Raw genomic sequence first — 7,209 nt, forward strand, 5'->3', positions numbered from 1 at the left:
TTGTTTCCCTAGGTTGTTTGCTTCTCAGAAACATGGAAAAGTTCTTAGGAGACATTGTTTCCCTTTCTCAAAATTGTTCTCTAATTGAAATGTAAATAAGTAATAACCCTAATTTAGTAAAATTTTAAAACTTTTATGGAGCAAATAAAAAATAAAAATAACCAATTTAGTATGCTAAAAAAAATTATGCTCTAAAATGCAACCACACAATAAGTGTTTTTTTAAGACTAGCATTTTTTTCATTTACTATAATAGCCCAAGTTTCATCATATTAGCAGTATGTTCTTTTCTAAAACATATAGTATTCCATTGTAAGAATGGGTTTAGTCATTTACTCACTGTCAAAAATTTGGTTTGTTTCTAATTTGCAGCTATCACAGATAAAACTGTCATGAAAAATTTTGTAAAAATGTTCTGTGCCAAGACAGCGTGACTGGGTAGGTCATATCAAGTGAATGTTCAACTTAAAACATTTCCCACACTCTTCTACCCAGATTTTTACATTCCTGTCACTGGTTTACAAGAAATCTAGTTTGCGTTCTCAGCAGTATTTGGTATTCTCACTACTTTTTTCTATAGCAATCTTAATAAGTATATACCAGTCTATGACATTAATATATATTCCCATAATTATATCCTCTGTAGTGACAATGTTTATGTCTCTTTTCATTTTCTACTGGTATTGTTTATTTTTGAGTTTTAAGCATATCTTTTCACTAGTCAGATATCATGTGGTTTCCTCTTAATTTTTTTGAAGATAGAAAGTTTTAATTTTGATGAAGTCCAATATATGTATGTTGATTTCTTGTGAAATTGTGCTTTTGAGTTGAATGTAAAATACTATTAGAATTGTTCATATCCGTTCTGTTGTTCATATCCATTCTGTCATTATCTTGCAGCATTCTAACAAGAGAAAGCGCTGTGTAAAATTTCTCCAGAGCAGCTGTCTGAGCCTCAACAGAGGCAGAAAGGTTGGTTCAACTAACAGGTCATTCCATGAGAGTTGTTGGCTGGTATCATTCCCACACTCATATATCTGTTTTGACTTCACATGTTGATGTTTGTACATAAGCCATGCACCAAATAATGGATGGAGTCTTTGAAGGGCCTATTTTTTTCCTGTTTCATGGAAGACAAAAACACAAAGACTGGCTGGGTACTCTATACTTGCTTCCAATTCATACAAGCCCCCAAAAGCTCAGAGTATGAGAGACTTGAAATCTCAATTCAGATTGTATTTCAGATCAATATTGGGAAAGTATGCCTTGAATCTGCAGTAGAGCTGTCAAAGATCCAGTGTCAGAAAGAACAGGATGCATATAGAAGGGTTTGCAGCCTTATACGTCTGGACTCAGTGACCAAGATCCATAATAGCTCAATATTTACCAAAAATTTGTGTAGTCAGTTGTCAGCAGTTAGTGGGCCTCTACTGTAGTGGTTGGAGGACAGAATGGAGCAAAACCAGCAGCATTGACAGGAGTTGCAACAAGAAAAGGAAAGGCTTGCAGAGGAGCTATCTTCCCTAAAATAAAGCAGGATAACAACAAAAAATTTGTGGGCAGGTGAAAATACCTCGTGTACAATTCAGTAAACAAAAATCAATTTTGCAAAGGATAAAGTTGGAAGGCCTATATTATGTAAATTCAAGACTTATTATAAAGTTATAATAATGAAGATACTATGATACTATGATTCAATGCAACAGGAATGAAAATTCAGAAATAAACATATAATAATATGCTTAACTAATTTTGAAAAAAGTACAAATGAGATTCAAGGAAGAAAAGACAGTCTTTTCAACAAATTGAACCTCCCCAAGCCAACAAAATCTATCCTAAAAGTACCTCCAAATGTATCATGGATTTAAATTTAATATGGAAAACTTAGAAAAGATTATTCAAGAAAAAGAATTTAGGAGTTAAGTACTTAATATTCAACTCAAAGTTTCTATGATTTTGTTGAGAATATTTTATTGACTTTGGAGCTGAGACCTTCTTCTATTCCTATTATTCCTAGGTAAAAATTTTTTTATGGTTTCCCAGATTTCTTGGACTGTTCATGTTTGGAGATTTTAACATTTAACATTTTCTTTAACTTATGTATCAATTTCTTCTATTGTATCTTCTAAAGTCTGAGATTCTCTTTTCTATTTCCTGTACTCTGTTGGTGATGGTTACATCTGTTGTTCCCGTTCTCTTCACTAAGTTTTACACCTCCAGGATTTCCTGAGTTTGTGTTTTCTTTATAGTTTCTATTTCGACTTTCAGGTCTTATACAGTTTTATTTATTTCCTTCACCCATTTAAATGTATTTTTCTGTATGTCTTTGAGGGATATATTTATTTCTTCTTTAAAGACCTCTATTTGTTTGATTGTATTTTCCTTTATTTCTTTATGGGAGTTATTCACTTCCTATCTCTAGGGTTCTATTATCTTAATAAGATTGGATTATAGGTCATTTTCTTATTGTGTTAGTATATTCAGGACGTGGTGTAGTGGTATAGCTCTACTTTGGAGGCGTCATATTGACCTGACTTTTGTTATCTTCTTTTGAGAGCATTTAGTCATCTTGATGGTATGGTCTCTGGATGTTCTTGTTTAAGAAAGTATTGGGAAGAGGTTGAACCTTGATGGTTCTGGTGTGTCAGGCTTCTAATTGATATCCTTGTGTTGTATCTTTCCAGGCCTGGGGTCTGTATTGTTTAGGGGCTTCAGGTCTGATGAAGGTGGGAGGAGAGGTAGTAGGAGAATGGAGGTCTCCCTAGGACAGCAAGCTGATCATGCCAGCTTTATTTGGCTCAAGGGCTCGACAGTCAAGGAAGATTTGTGGGGGAATGGAAGCTAAACTGTATGGTTTAGGAGTCTCTGGTCTAATGAAGGTAGGAGGAGAAGCAGCAGGTGAATGGCTATTCCAATTTCTTACAACTGTGAAAATGGAGACTACAAAATATCCTTTCCATTATGTACTTGATGAAATTAGGAAGTTAAATACACACTATAACATCTAAGGATGTTGAATTTAAGTTAGTCAATTTCTTTGTTGTGCACCCAGTTGAAGAATTGCTACAACTGACTGTTCCATGTTCCTTTAAAGGTACAGTTTCTGACTGGCATCTTGAAATCAGAAATGTGCAGATTAAAGGCTGGTATTTTAGAAGACTGACTTTCTATTATATAAAAGCAGACAATTTCTATATAGATGTACTTAACAATACCAAATATAGTCCCTGAATGAGTGAGAGATTCTCTCAGAGAGGTCCTGGAAACATCAAATATGATTTGTCCTGGTAACTTTCAGCTGTTAAAAGTTTTATTCTCCCAACCCATAGGAAGAACAACAATATCAACCATCTAGAGCCTGAGAGCTCCTAGGAACTAAACCACCAACCAAAGAGCAGACATGGAGGGACCTGTGGCTCCAGCCACATATGTAGCAGAGGATGGCATTATCTGGCATCAATGGGAGGAGAGGCCCTTGGTCCTGGGAAGCCTCAATGCCTCAGTGTAGGGAAATGCCAGGGTAGGGAGGCAGGAGTAGATGGGTGGGTGGGTAGGGTAGCACTCTCAATAGAAGCAGGGGGAGGGAGGATGGGATAGGGGGTTTCCAGAGGGGAAACTTGGAAAGGGGAGAACATTTGAAATGTAAATAACATATCTAGTAAAAAATAAATAAAACACAAAAACAGAAAACAAGGCTAGGCATGGTGATGCTTCCCTTTAATTTTGGGGGTATAGACAGGCAGATCTCTGAGTTCAAGGCCTACACAGTGTTCCAGGACAGGTAGGACTACATAGAGAGACAAAACCAAACCAAACCAAACTAAACCAGACCAAACCAAACCAAACCAAACCAAACCAAACCAAACCAAACCAAACCAAACCAAACCAAGAAAAAACAAGCAAACAAAACAAAACCGTGATACTATTCAAATGGTTACAAATGTAGTCTTTTACCAACAGGATGTTCTATTTCATATGAACAGGATTATTTAGGACCAGGAGATATACAAAAGAAATGTTCTTCTAAAAATTAGAATTGTATATGAACCATTGAGGTTTTATTTCAGTATGTGTTCTCATAATAAACTTTATCACAACAGAAAGCACCAAAAAAAGTTTCATTCTTATTGTTTCGGTTTCAACACAGGAAACAAAATCACATGTGTGAAAATGATGTTTGTCTTTTGGTTACAGGCTTAATATAACCAACCAGGGCAAATGAGGACAACAGGGATACATTAAAGACAAAAATAATGAAGAGGAGAAAAATAAAACCAGCTTAAGAGTGGGAAAAGCTATATGAAAAAACCTTTAAGGTCAATATTTTACCCATTTTGTAATGTCTATGACATCAAATAGTTTCAGATTAAAGAAATCTAACATTCATAAAGTCCATATACTCATATCTCTATGGCTAAAAGAAGTCATCCACAACAAAAGCCTGTTAATCTGGATCAAACGTGTTAGCCTCATGGATCTTTGTTCAGAATTTTGTACATTGTCATCTTCTTCACAATGGTTTCATCTAATTTTGCTAATATGATTTTATATATCTAGAGATCAGAGCTTGTTTATTTGAGCACTCATGGATACTATACTGTACAATATTGTGCAGCTCTATATTATAGATTCTGTAAATCCAATGGTTTGAATACCTCCTGGCTTTGGTATTTCCAAGGTACATATAAGGGTGTTTACCTAAATATAATTACACCGTCTTTGCCTTTTCCCAGATACCTGACCTTTACCTAATAGGAAGAGATGACTATTTTTGCTAATTGTAAGTACTTAAGGTGAAAGAGAACGAAAGGAGGGAGGAGGAGGAGGAGGAACGAGGAGGAGGAGGAGGAGGAGGAGGAGGAGGAGGAGGAAGAAGAAGGGAAGAAGAAGAAGAGGAGGAGGAAGAAGAAGAAGAAGAAGAAGAAGAAGAAGAAGAAGTAGAAGAAGAAGAAGAAGAAGAAGAAGAAGAAGAAGAAGAAGAAGAAGAAGAAGAAGAAGAAGAAGAAGAAGAAGAAGAAGAAGAAGAAGAAAAAGAAGAAGAAGAAGAAGAAGAAGAAGAAGGAGGAGGAGGAGGAGAAGAGGAGAGAGAAGAAACCATCATGATTAATTTTGTCTTTTTTTTTTTTTTTTGAGCTGAGGACCGAACCTAGGGCCTTTCGCTTGCTAGGCAAGCGCTCTACCACTGAGCTAAATCCCCAACCCCCCTATGAATGGTTAGAAAGAAGTAAAGAGACTTACTCATCTGTACAACCATACATATTATAATGGATCTGTCTTCTACCCACACTTAGTTCATTGAACTGTTTGAAGAGACTGCACAACATTTACCAAAGTATCTTTAACTTTTCTCTGTTGATGTAACAAAAACAACTTAAAGGAGAAAGATTTATTATTGCTTAAAGCTCATGGTGCAGGCCACGGTGGTGGAGGAGGATGTCAGGCTGTGTGTCTGCGTAGCGTGTGGGGGTGCTTAAGATCACTGCTACCTGCATGTCCTCAGGAGAGGCAGAACACAGTATGTAATGGGGTTGTTAATGTTTTCCCCTGTGGGAAATTTTGGAATCTGGGAAAATTGCTGTGGTTCCTACTCTTCTGTGTACTGCTGCGAGTTGGGGAACAAGATCCCTCAGTCACACTTCCTGTCAGGGTATCCATGCAGCACGCATTAAGAGGAAAGCAGAGCCCAGGAGTGAGTTAGATCCTGGTTTGGTTCCCAGTGAGTGACCGGAGTAAGGAGGAGCGAAGGCCTTCTCTGCTAGATTTATGCTGTCCTTGCTTATTCTAAGTGCTTTATTTGATGGCAAATGTGAGTGTGTACACCTGACTCAGAGTGAACCAGGGATTAAATACCTTTTTTCAAGAAGGAATGCCCAGGAAAAGAAGCTCATTGGCTGAAAACCTGAGGCCTATCTAGATACTTTATTTACATGGAGAATTTACATGATTTTCCTCAGATAGAAGGGAGTGTGGGGATTTAGAACCAGACAATGTCAGTGAAGGAGAAAACCTGCTAACAAGGGAGTCGCTCATTTTGTGCCAAGATCAGAGGCTATCTGGTTATACTGGACTTCAACCTCATTTAGCTGGGTTTTCCCACAGGAGTGAAGGCAATAGGAGCTTGAAGGAGCTGTTCAAACTGTACCCACAGCTACGAACAAAGAGTGGTGTGCGTGTGATTCTGTTCAGCTTGTTTTTTCATTTGATGTATTCCAGGATTCCATTCATAGAATTGTGCCATCTGCAGCAAATGGATCTTCCCTTCTCACTTAATACAATTATGACAATTCTCCAGGGAGATTGATTGATAAAAACAATTGCCACACAAGTATGCTGGCAAGAGTTTGATTTCTAGAATCTGGGAGAGAATTGATTCCAAAATAGTAAAGCAGTAAGTGTGGTCTGTGCAGCATTTGGTCATAACAGATAAATAAGGCTTCACTGGACGAGCCTCTAGTCTTCTTTCTGAGACATATAAGTTCAGAATAAAATGAACCCAGTTTATTTGCAATCTTCTCTGGAAACACATCAGGCAGAATCCATGTTAGACTTCTCGAGCTGTATGGAATTCTTCTGGCATTTGAGCACATCAACACTCACATCAGTTTGTATGCCATGACTCATTATAGTAATTTATATGTAAACCACAGTATTGTTTTGTAAATTGTCATTTCTAAGTTATCTTGTCTTTTCTGAGTGACATTGCTGCTGTGGATCAAGCATTTCTGAAAACAGAGGGAAAGAAGAAAATAATTTTCTATTTGCAGTGGATATTCCAAAGGCAAGGTTGTTATTATTTTACTAAACCCATCCAAGGAACTGCTGAGGAAACACCTGAGACAATAACACCAGGTGCCTATAGATAAACAGTAGTTTTCATTTCAGTATACCAGACTATTTTCATATCAGAATTACTGCCATGAACATCTGGCATTCTGAGTAATTGACTCATAATTTATCAGGATGTTTCACAGCAATGGTGTGAGAGAGACTACAAATACTGGGATGTTTTCCATCAAATCTCGGGAAGGTACCATGACGATACTAGGATATGATGGAATCAATTATTAACAATTGAGGAAAACTATTTTTAAGCCCAGTGTACTGAGAAGTATAGTTTATTAATACTGCTCTAAAAAGGTAAGAAAGAAAATAAATAAAGTTAACACTTTTATTAATAAGGAATCCTCTCATTTCCTAGCGAAACATAGGT

General features: G+C 36.8%; 1 pseudogene; it reads left to right on the forward strand.

Annotated features, from left to right (window-relative positions):
- The first annotated feature begins 409 nt into the window (after positions 1-409).
- LOC116893344 lies at positions 410-1,531 on the forward strand (annotated as a pseudogene).
- The last annotated feature ends 5,678 nt before the right edge of the window (positions 1,532-7,209 follow it).

This window comes from Rattus rattus, chromosome 2, assembly GCF_011064425.1.
Source record: "Rattus rattus isolate New Zealand chromosome 2, Rrattus_CSIRO_v1, whole genome shotgun sequence".
Classification (NCBI taxonomy): domain Eukaryota; kingdom Metazoa; phylum Chordata; class Mammalia; order Rodentia; family Muridae; genus Rattus; species Rattus rattus.